This window comes from Grammomys surdaster, unplaced genomic scaffold, assembly GCF_004785775.1.
Source record: "Grammomys surdaster isolate TR1022 unplaced genomic scaffold, NIH_TR_1.0 968, whole genome shotgun sequence".
NCBI lineage: Eukaryota > Metazoa > Chordata > Mammalia > Rodentia > Muridae > Grammomys > Grammomys surdaster.
Window position 1 is genome coordinate 1 of NW_021605387.1, and position 12,256 is coordinate 12,256.

At 51.8% G+C, this 12,256-nt stretch overlaps 1 pseudogene; it reads left to right on the plus strand.

Moving 5' to 3' along the window:
- The first annotated feature begins 3,241 nt into the window (after positions 1 to 3,241).
- On the plus strand, positions 3,242 to 11,218 carry LOC114634543 (annotated as a pseudogene).
- Positions 11,219 to 12,256: the final 1,038 nt, after the last annotated feature.

A 12,256-nucleotide genomic window follows, 5' to 3' on the forward strand; every position in this document is an offset into this window, starting at 1 on the left:
GAAAAACACTGGGCACATAGAGATGAGTACAATTCAAGAAGGCATGGGAGTCATTAGGATTGATTGCTGATAGCATTCCAGCATTCCATTTCTTTTGTTAAATCATCGGCTTAGTGATTTTGTTTTTTCCTGCAACATAGCTGAATTTATTTTTCTGGCAAGAGGGAAAAGGAAAGGAAGCAGGAACGCAGCAAAGGGGTGGTAAACAGCATTCAATTCCAGTGAAATAACCACAACAGCGAAGATGCCATTTGCAGCTCATGAGATTGACCACGCACGCGCGCGTGCACACACACACACACACACAGGCATACACACAAGCGGGGGAGGGGGGAGAGAGAGAGAGGGCAAGAGAGGGAGAGGGAGAGGGAGAGAGAAGGGGTGGGGGCTGTTACAGCGGACCATGAGACTGTGCAGGGGACATGAGCATACTCATTTTTTTTTTCTTTTTACTAGCTGCACTGGCTGGCTGGCACAAATACAAACTGGTACAAGGCTTATGAAAGGGAGCCTTTTGGCAACACACAGGGAAAGTCTTTGAAACGTCTATATGTGGATCCTGCAAGTCCACAGTTAAGGAGAGAGCATCCAGGATGCTAGCCTAGATTTGGCTTGACAAGGAAGGATTCACTCCTCAGGGCACACAGTGTTGGTTTTAAACACAGGGAAAGAACTAGGCACCACCTGAATGTCCAACAATGCAGGAATGATTACAGAAATGTTAAGGTCCATGGATACACAGGAGCACTCTGCAGGCACTGAAGATGACGGTCTTATCATAAGCCTGTTGAATAGCATGGGAAGAAGTTCAACGCGTTGATTTCTGTTTGGTTTTAGTCGCTGAAAAAAGCAGGTTAAGAAACACCACATACATGAACCACTCTACAAGAATGTTAAAAGGGAAGGTGGGTCTGGGGTGAGAGGGAGAGAGAGGGGAAGCAGAGAGCCTGGAAAAACAGCACACCAAAGAAGATAAAAGGGCTTCTCTCTGGGTATTAGGATGGTGGGAAGCAATTACACTCTTGCTTCTTTCTCCCACATCAGACTTCCTTCTCCTTCCAGACATTTCTACCATGAATTGCATCACCTGTGCAGTAAACAAAGAGACAGAAAAAACGCTTTTAAGAATCAGACCGACCACCACACGGAGAAGAGGCAGCCTTTCACCTCTCCAATGGCACAGATTAGTGGGATTACTCTCTATGAGGGGCCCTTGCTGAGGTTGGGGAGAAAGGGAGGGAAGGAGAGGACAGAAGAAGAGGGGGGGGCTGGGGAAGAGCAGAGAGGGGCTGGGGAAGCTAGCTAGCTCTGGGGTAGGGGGGCAGGGGAAGAGAGGAGAGGGGAGGGGAGGGGAGAGAGAGGGAGAGAAGGCAAGAGAGGAGCAAGCGGGGAGGGGTGAAGGGGGAGAGGAAGGGGGAGAGGGAGAGAGGGAGGGGGAAGAGGGAGAAGGAGGGGGAGGAGGAGGAGGAGAAGGGGAGAGAGAAACCTGCACTCCCAATACAATACACTGCTGGTGGGTTGGGGGGTGGGGGTTGTAAACGGGGTGGGAGCCGAGATTTGGCTCTAGTGGCTGGGTCCTGGGATGTCTTCTTCATCGAAAGGTGGCCTCGTCATCGAAGTCGTCTTCGAAATCATTGAAGTCAGCGCTGGTGGACTGGCGGGCCCAGGCTCCCCTCTCAGCCTCTCTCTCCTTGTGAGACTTGAATCTCCCGACGAAAATCTTGCGGTAGTTGAGGAACATGCCATTCAGCGCATCTATGGCCCGCTCGGCCGACTCCTGCTTCTGGAAGTGCACGAACCCGTAGCCCTTGGGCCCCTTTTCGTCACAGGCCACCTTGCAGGACAGGATGTTGCCGAAGGCCGAGAAGATGTTGTACAGCGCCTTGTTGTCGATGGTCTTGCCCAGGTTCTTGATGAAGACGTTGCCCACCCCGCTCTTGCGGAGCGACGGGTCCCGCTGGGACCACATGATGCGCACTGGCCTGCCATGGATAACGTCAAAGTTCATGGTCTCCAGGGCCCGCTTGGCGTCCACCGGTTGCTGGTAGTTGACATACGCGTAGCCCAGAGAGCGCCGGGTGACCTTGTCCCTGCAGAGGCGGATGGACAGGATGGGCCCGGCGGGGCTGAACTTCTCATACAGCATGGACTCGGTTACCTCGGGGTGCAGGTCGCCCACGTACAGGGAGGCCGTGGGAAAGTCTGGGTTCCCATCGTCCGAGCCCCCGGCCGCCGCCTCTTCCTCCTCTGCGGCCAAGGCCGCCGCCAGCTCTTCGTCCATATCCACCCTCCCGTAGGAGGAAGGCGACGCGGCAGCCTCCGCCAGGCCGGCCTCCTCAAGGCTGGCCTCCGCCAGGCTGGCCTCGGTGGCTGCCACCGCCGCGGCCGCGGCCGCGCCGCCGGCCTCCGCCTTCTCCCGGGCCCTGGCCGCCGCCTCCCCCAGGCTGGCCTCCGCCGAGGCCTCGGCCTCCACCTCAGCCTCCACCTCCGCTTCCGCCTCCGCCACGGAGGCCTCCGCCACCGCCTCCGCCACGGTCGCCGCGGCCGCCTCTGCCGCCGCCGCCGCCGCTGCGGCGACCTCCGCCGCCACTGTCGCCTCGGACGCCACGGTCACCGCTGCCGCCGGGCCGCTGCCGCGACCTCCCTTCCCGGGAACTGAGGGGGCGGAGAGGCGGCGAGGGCCGGTGGGCGCCGGAACGCGGGCCGGGGGCTCACGCGGCGGCCGCGGACGGGGACCCCGCTCTGGCCGAGCGGGCGGGAGCGAGCGAGGCACCCGGGGTGGCGAGCCCGGCCGCTAGCGCGCACAGCCGCGTCTGTCTGTCTCCGCAGCCTGCAGCCTGCCGCCGCCGCCGCCGCCGCTCGCTCGTGGGCTGGCTGGCGTGCGGGGCGCGGGCGGGAGGGCGGCGTGGGCTGGGGGGCGGGGGGTGTTGGCGTCTGTGGTCCGGGCAGCTGGGAAGGCTTCTGTCTCTTTGGTTCCCCCTGTGGCTGCTGCGGGGCTGCGGGGCTGCGGGCGGCGGGCGGCGGGCGGCGGGCGGCGGGCGGGCGGGCAGCGCGGGGGCGGGCTGAGCCCGGGCTGGGGTACCAGTGCGCAGCCTCTGGGGCGCCCACGCGCTGGGGAAGATGATGCTGGGGACAGCGCTGCGCGCGGGACCGAAGGGATTCGGGTGCCATGTCTTGGGCGGGCGGGCGGGCGGGCGGGAGGGGTGGGGGTCTGCCCCTTCCCCCATAAGGGAAGATTGCCATGATTCAAGTGAGGACCTTGTGAGAGCGCTGGGGTGGCCTTGAAGATAGGCTAGCCCCGCCCGAAGGAGCCTAGAAGCAATGTTCCAACAGCCAGAGGAGAGGGGCTTCCCCTCAAAGACACACACACACACACACACACACACACACACACACACACACACAGAGTCACCACCACCACTGCTACCCAGGAAAGCATGAGTCTTCTCAGCCCCCCACGCAGCCTGCTGAGCCATTTTCTGAGCCTACTCTCCCTTCCTGCCCACCCCCTCCCCCAGTAACGTTTCCAAAGGTGAGAATAGAGAATGCTTGCTCATTCAGAACGCCCTGCCACAAATACTGTACATGGAGCCCGTGCCAGGCCCTGGGAATGCACAGGTCTGGAAGACAGAGGAAGGTGGGCTGCCTTAGAGCTTCTCTGGGGAGCAGAGAACCTGGACTGCAAACCTCACCCCACTCCACCCTCAGCTTTTCCATGACTCTGCTGCAGCACAGGGACCTCTGTAAACCTGGGCTTCTAAGCAGCCTCAACTCCCACTGCCAGGCAGGAAGTGAAAACTCAAGAGCATCTAGCCTCTAGGGGCAGCCCCCAATGCTGTTAAAGAAAGCCAATCCTGGACTGAGCAGGTAGGGCAGGGGCTTAGAAAGGCCAGGTCCAGAGCTTGTTGACTCTTGGCTCTGTGCCCTTCAGGTTCTGAGGACCCTGACCTGGACCAAGGAGTGCACATCCCTGCACAGAAGGCAAAAGGGAACAGGACCTGAAATCTCACTTTAGGGTGAAATGCAGAATCCCCAGTCACCAGCTAGTGCTTCTGGCACTGGGGGGTAGGGGGTGTAAAATGCAGTGTGGACAGGAGACAGTGAATACCTACTCACTGCTGGTGTGGAGACAGCCGTGGAGGGGGGGCACATAGAACTCAATGCTGAGGGGATAGTCAAGCTGGCATCCTTCAGGAAATAGACCACAACAGAGACTGGAGTCCCTTGTCCTTCAGAAAGGAAGACCAGATGTGGAGCTTTCTCCTAGGAATCAAGGGCAGCTGTGCTGAAGAGGAACTACCTAAGAACCCAGTGGTGTGGACAAAGTCCCCAGGACTTTAGGTTGGAAAACAGCTAGGGCTCTAGAGCAATGGCCTTGTCACAATTCAGCATCTGTGAGGAAAGGGGCCATGTGATCAAAACAGCAGAAAGTGACTTGAACATCAGCGTGCGTACAAGTGTGGCAGCCCACACACACAGATCTGTGGCAGAACATAAAGAAAACTGTCAGACTGAACTAGCTACAAAGGAGTCAGACCAAACTTTCCCTCTGTCTGCACTGCCATTTCAGGAATAGGGCTTCATGTTTACCATAAACCAGTGGCACAAACTATATTGAGCAACCAAACAAAGAGACCCAAACCCTGGTGCCTTACCCCAAGACTTCTTGACTCCACTATAGTAGCCCAAGTCGCAGATTTACATCACAAAACTGCCCCTCCCCCAAAAGACTGAGTTGGGTTTCCTTTTTTTCCAGTGAAATTTAATGGAAAAGAGTAAGTGTGGGTTTCATCTTGCCTTCTTTGTACAGGTGTCATTATAGTGTGTTCTTTCATCATGGCCCCTGCCATCTGCCACGCCCAGTTCTACTCAGCTTATCTCCTTTATTCTCCAGGTTACCCCTATACCCTTTAAGAGCTCATCATGGGTGTGCACCCTAGTTTTTTCAGGTGCTCATCTCCAAAGGCTCCCCTCGGCTCTTTCCCTTTCCTGGCTATTGCTCATAGCACAGCCAACCCATGGACGCCCAAATATCTCTGTGCTCCGTGGATTAGACTCTTATGACCAACGGTGGTGACGCCGGGCTGTGGGGTACTTCTCTTTCTAGCTGGGGAGGAATCACTATACTCATTCCCATCATGGCCATGCTAGTTCACACTAAACCCAGCAGTGTTCCACCCTCCCTATGATGTCCTCAAGCTGTGTTGTGCTCTGCTTCCTTCACAGTGGCGACTCTGACTTGGGGGAGATGGATTGCAGCAGGTTTTGTATGTGATTTCCTCGTGGCTGGGAGGTTGAGCATTGTTTCAAGTATTTATTGGCCATTTGAACACAGTATCTCATCGGGTCTGCGTGATCAGACTATGGAGTCCATGGAATTTCACAAGCCAGCACGCGGCACCCGAGTACATCCTGATTATATAAATAACACTGCTTTCTCTAATGGCAGAAGCCACAGAGGATAGAGAAACATGAACTCAAGAAAGTGACCCTGTGGGCTATGAGGACACAGGCCTTTCCATCTCTCCTTGAGCAGGTGGTGCACAGATAGGAACCTCACCCTCTGGGAAAATCCAGCTCTCTGCACCTAGGGCGAGCTTGTACCAGCAGAGGCAAGGGGCAGGGATCTAGTAGGACCTGGGAGTTAATGTCATCTCCAAGTGGCATGCTGGATTGGATGCTGGCAGAGGGAAGGGACAGGTGAGCTGTGCCTTACCACAACAGGTATCTATCCAAGGTGGAGGGCATAAAGGAAGCCATGATATCTGGGGGGTGGGGGGTAGATGATATGATAAATGTCATGTGACCACGAAAGAGGAGCTTCTATGACAGGAACAGCAGACAAATGATGGGGGAAACCAACTTCAGGCTGACTCCAGGGCCAGGGCTCAGCAAGAGTCCACTCTGCCTTAGTAGAGGTGCCCATAGAGTCCATGGACGTCAACAGCATGGCTGGAGACATAGGTGCAGGAAAACACAACCTACATCTGCAGCTCTGTCCCAGAGACTGTCCTTAAGATCCCCAGTCACAGTAATGAGATCAGTACAGTCACTTGGACACCAGCTGGAGACTGCCCAAGTCCTTTCTCTGCAGCCTCTGTGGAGGTCCTATATCCATTTTTTACAGTCAGTTTGTGGTGAGTTCATCCCATGTGTAAGCAAGGGTATTCAGAGGACCTCTATGACAGAGGTAAGGATTGTCCAGCATCCCTAGAGGGAGGAGGGGCCTCTTAAATGGGAGCAAGTGCCACTGATGTCCCTCGTTTAGTGATTCACAAGTATTCCTCGAGGGCCATACTGGATACCATGACTTAACATAGCCAGACTGTCCCTGGACTCAGCGAGCTCATTTTCTCCTGAGCATCTGAAAACAGACTTGTCAGAAAACCTAGAGACAGGTAGAGGTTGAGATAAAGCTCTCTGGGACTTGAAGAAGATGATTGGGTGCACTTTTCTAGAATCCAGGAGGCAGCAAAGAGGCCCAAGTGTCTAGGTGAAGCCTCGCTGGAGATGAACTGCAAGTCCTGTCTGGAAGACCTGCCTAGAAGACAGAGTTTCAGTGTCTGTAGTCACTAGGGCGGGAGCCTCAGGTGCTAGTGGAACCTAGGTAGCACCTGCCATCACAGGAGCCTGGAACTTATTGTGACAGAGGGAAGAAGGAAGGAACTAGGAAGGAGGGTGTAGGGAGGGCAGCTGTCTAATGAAGTCTGAACTCATTCAGCTTGCTGTGGGGAATCAAGAAGCGCCCTAAATATGGGGAAGGCCCAGATCTACATGGACTCATGTTTCTCTCTGGTTGCCTCTGTGTGTGACAAGTATTGCTGATGTGAGAAGGGTACAGAGATAACCAGGAAGATAAGGGGCTATGCCCCTGACACCTGATAGCCATTCACCTGGGAGACTACAGTGTCTTCCCAGGCTGAAGTATGAGTCTGTGGCTTCATTAATGGATTCTCAGAAATAATCTATGAAAAAGGAGACGGCATTCACTAGATCCTTAAAGGAAATCATTGACCTATCATCTGAGACACCACATAGTTTATGAATGAGCGCGTGATCTATACAAAGTACAGCACTGTACCTTCCTTGCCTTTGTGCCTCCTCCAGCGGTCTTCTGCAAATGGAAATGGATGAGCAGCATCCATCTAAGGGTGGTGGCCAAAGCTCTCAGAGACACATCCCCGTGTCCTCCCTCTCAACATGTACCCGGAGACACCATTCTGCCTGCAGGCTGTCTCTGTGGCCACAGACTATCAAAGGCCAGCAGAAGCTCTTCAACTCTATGGCCATCCTGCCCCTGCATTCACAGAGTCTGCTCTCTCCTCACTCCTTCCCTCCACACTCCCAGATCTACACAGTGGCCAGAGTCATCTGAAAGGGGAATTATTATATCCATGGCCTGTCCTTAAATTGTCAGAATGGCTGCCTCTCTCACTTTGACCCAAGTGTGAACTTCTTGTCAAGGCCTAAAAATGATGAGCTCTTGCCAAATGACCCTCTTTGGTCCTCTATATATCCTGGCCAACTGGAGCTCTCGGATAATCCTATGACACTCCTCTCTGCCCTGGATTCTACTGTTCCCAATGGCTCCCCCTTATTCTAATTTCTGATACTTCTCTGAAGAGTGGACACATTTTTAACTTATCTTGTTACTGTTGTTCCCAAAACACATGCTCTAAAGGGAGTGGATACATTTTTAACTTAGATTGTTACATTTGTCTGCAAAACACATGCTCATGCAAAGATCATCAGAACACAAGAACATTTTATCTGTTTTTAAGTCCCAGGTATTTCCATCCTTTGCAAAGACAAATAAACATATAACAGACATATGATCATAGTGCTACCCCCCTTTGCAACTCTGACATTCACTCTCCTTGCTGTTTTTCAGAGAGAGAACCCTAGGTCTCCTCTGGATGTGTCTAAAGAGAAGAAGAAGTAAGATCTTGGTCTATCCTAACTGTGTGCCTTCCTTTGGCCATCCTGGCTAACTTTGTCTCTGTGTTCCTCACTCTGCCCTCTCCCTGAAGTTGGGAGTCCCTTTTGAATCTTTGCCCTTGGTGCTGTCTGAGCAGCCACAGCTCACAAAAGAGTTGACACTTGGCCTCAGGTTAGGCAGAAGATAAGAAGAAGCATATTGTTCTGGCCGCTCTCAAGCACTGCTGGCTTTCTGCTACCTCAGAGCACTTAGAAGAAGGACCTTGGAAGAAAACTGGCTTGGAGGCCGAATCTTAGAGTGTAACATGTAGCCATTCTAGGCGTTAGTTCCTGCTGGAAGTTGGAGTGTTTGAAACTCTCCTGAAGGATCCTGGCAGTTTCCTTTAGGATACTCCCTTTGCCCTAATCCTTCTTTGAAAGCAACAGCAAAGAGTGATCACAGCGAGAGGGTACATTACAACTTCCGCATATTCCTTTTGTCCCTTAACCAATTCACTGTCCATCACATGCTTCAAAGTTTGCCTGCTCCACATGTCATAATCACAGGCAGTTTCCAGGAGTGATCACAGAACAGTGTGCGCAAGACACAGCAAAGGCCATGGCTCAGGAGTAGTGCTTACCTTGGACATGTTACTGTATGTTCTTTGCTCTTCCTTACCTTTGGAGTCCTGGGCTGTACAAAGAGATATTCATCAAAAGTGGTCACGAATGGCCAGTGTTCTCCACCAGTGCCTGGCAAGCATTCAACCTGTATACAATAGACTCCCTATTAATCTCGTCTCCCTCTCTCCTGAGGCTGACTTGTTCATCTGGTTCTTCATGCCAGTGAGTTTTCTTTCTGGTACCCTAGGCTGCCTGGATGTTTCCCTCTGACTAGGATCAAAGTGTCAGTACAGAGGGAGTCTGACCTCCTGACTTCAGTCCTTGGTAAAGGCCACTTTTCACTCCAGGATACTTCCTGATTCTCTGTCCCTAACCACTTAGCTTACTCCCTCTGTAGACTTTCTCCCAAGCAGAGAAACTTTAGGGTCCATTGATTCCCCCTCTAACCCCCGTGGGGTTCAAGGTGTTTGCCAATTAGCATAGGAAAGCCTGGCACTTCTACCCTCTCAAGAGGTGTGAAGCTACCTACTTGCTCAACAAAATTGTGCATGAATCAGGAGTGTTTTCTGTCTCTACTTTCAGACTCTTCCTGGGACACATCTGGACACACTTCACAAAAACGTGATGCTTTGCCTCTATGCAAATGGACTGGATGCCTTTTGATGCTGCCATGTGGTCGCTGGAACAGTATTACCGACATTTAATGTTATGAAGAGACAATTCCTGGCTTAATAAAGTGTCCATATTACAGTCCTTGTGCGATTCAGGTTCCAGTCTGCTTACCAGACAGAACCTTGACTCTCCTCAGTGTGGTAAGGTCTCATGAAGTCAAGATGAGCAACCCCTCCACCTGCTTTATACCTGGTTTTCCAGAAGACACAAGTGAGATGAACTCTCTTAGCACTTTGGACCTTATCCTGTTTCTTCTCCCATGATCATCTGAAAGTTTGATACCTGTGAGTTCACTTTGGAATCAATGTCTGAATCTCCAAATACACTCTCTGTGTCTGTCTCCCACACATACAAATCCTCAAAGGAAAGGCAGAGACAGGAACTATCATTAAACTATTTAGCTTGTAACCACCTATGGAATTGGTGTTAACAGCATCTCCGTTTTACATTCGGTAAATCTTGTTAATTTTGCTATCTTTCATGCATTGTCATTCAGCCCCTGGCCTGAGTGCAGAATCTGTGATATGATTTAACCCAGGCCATCTTGTTCCACTGTGGGTCGTGAAAAACACCATGTTTTTCTGCTCAGACCAAACACAAGCTGTCACCACAGAGCCCATAGCTGGACAGCCAGTTAATGATTTGCAGTCCCCACAGATACTCTAGGTTACAGAGAACGTGGGAATCTGTGGTTTTGTATGATTTTCCAATTCCATACAAGTTCCCAGTTGGCCCTCTCTATGCCTTAAGCTTAAGGATCAGGATCTAGGCTCTCAGTTATTGCGCCAGCACCATGCCTGCCCACTTGCTGCCATGCTCCCCACCAAGATAGTCATCCACTAATCCTCAGAAACTGCAAGCAAGCTCTAGTCAACTCTTCCCTAATTCTCTTTGGCCAAGGTGTTTTAACCTGGGAGTAGAAAAGAAGTTGTGCATCTTCACTGAGTGAACCCAGACCCGAAGGGTGGACTGGGAGGGGAATAAAATCTAAAGTTTCAAACAAACAAACAAATAAAAAGAAAAGTAGTTCTGAGGTCCACTTGAGACCTGTGACCCCAGCTCTAGGTGAGATGTTCAGACAAGGCTCATCATGTGTGAGTGAATTGCAGTCCGTGTGAGGCAGGTTGGTGTCCAGATGGGCAATGCCTGCAGGAAGCTCTACTGTCTGGAACATGGGATTCATCCTCATGGGCAGATGAACCACCTGTTGAGGGAAGGACTCTTTCACCACCTTCTTCTGTATAATTGGAGCTGGAAAACATGTACTTCAGGCATTCTTTGTAGATCTGGATCCTACTGTAGTTGATGAGATCTGAAATCACCCAAGATCTGGCTCTTCCACCCAGAGCAGCTTATCACTTGGGAAGAAGATGCAGCCCTCAACCATACCCTTGGCCACTCCGTCATTGGCAATGATATCATCAACCCACGGCAGGACCGGACCCATAAGCTGCCTGGTCAGTGCACAGGACTTCAGGGATTCCCATTATTCCACAGCTTTGGAGGAGGCACCAGGTCTTGCTTCACCTCTCAGCTGATGGGGGTGGTTTTCCGTTGATTGCTGCAAAATGTCCAAGCAAGAGTTCTCCATTTATCCAACAGTACAACTGTCCACAGCTATAGTAGAATCCTACAACTCCATCCTGACCACACATACCACCCTGGGATGCTCAGCCTGTGCCTTCATAGTGGACCACGAGGCCATCTAGAACAATTGCTACCATAACAGGGACATCGTAGGCCCAACCTATACCAACCTCAACCACCTCATCAGCCAAATCAACTCCTGGATCACAGCTTTCTTGTGCTCTGATGTGGCCTTCCATGTGGATGTGACAGAGTCCCAGAGCAACCTGGTGCCTTACCCTCTCATCCACGTCCCCTTGTCCTCCTATGCTCCATCATCTCCATAGAGAAGGCCAGCATGAGCAGCTGTCAGTGGCAGAGTTTACCAATGCTTGCTTTGAGCCTGCCAAGCAGATGGGGAAATGTGTCCCTTAGCATGGTGGGTACATAACCTGCTGCCTGCTGTGCCATGGAGATGCGGTGCCCAAGGATGTGAATGCTGCCATCACTGTCATCAAGATGAAGTGCTACATTCAGTGTCTCAGGCTTCAAGTTTGGTGTCAACTACCAGCCACCCACTGTGGTGCCTGTGGGTGATCTGGCCAAGGTGCAGCGTGCAGCATGCATGCTGAGTAACGCAATCACCATGGCTGAAACCTGTCTCTGCCCAGACCACAAGCTTGACTTGATGTATGCCAAGAGGGCTTTTGTACACTGGTATGTGGGCAAGGGCATGAAGAAGGAGGGTTCTCTAAGGCTCGAGAAGATATGGCTGTCCTGGAGAAGGATTATGTAGAAGTAGGTATGGGTTCTGTGGTGGTTTGTATATACTTGGCCCAGGGAGTGGCACTATTAGGGGGTGTGGCTTTGTTGCAGTAAGTGTGTCATTGTGGGTGTGGGCTTGGAGACCCTCCTCCTAGCTCCCTGGAAGCCAGGCTTCTCCTAGCAGTCTTCAAATTAGGATGTAGAACTTTCAGCTCCTCCTGCACCATACCTTCCTGGATGCTACCATGCCTTGATGATACTGGACTGAATTTCTGAACTTGTAAGCCAGCCCCAATTAAATGTTGTCCTTATAAATGTTGTCTTGGTCATGGTGGCTGCTCACAGCAGTAAGACCCTGCCTATGACAGACTCCTGTGAGGACAGAGATGAGGGAAAAGAATAGACAGCTACTTGGATGCTCTCCACTGTGTTTATTGCAAAATTTTTTCAAAATAAACAGTGTCCTTGCCAAAGAAGAGGAGGAGGAAGAGGAGAAGGAGGAGGATAAAGAAAGTGAAGAAGGAACGAAGGAAGAAATAAAGAAAGTAAAAGAAAGATAATAAAAATAGTTGAGACCCCCCCCCTTTAGTAGTCGCTTTGTATTTCTCATTTGGAAGCCATGTTCTCCCTGTGATCCTTTCCTTGGGTTTGCTTGGAGTTCATTTACTTCCCAGAGCTGTGCTTTTGTCATTTTGCATCATGTTTGGCACCT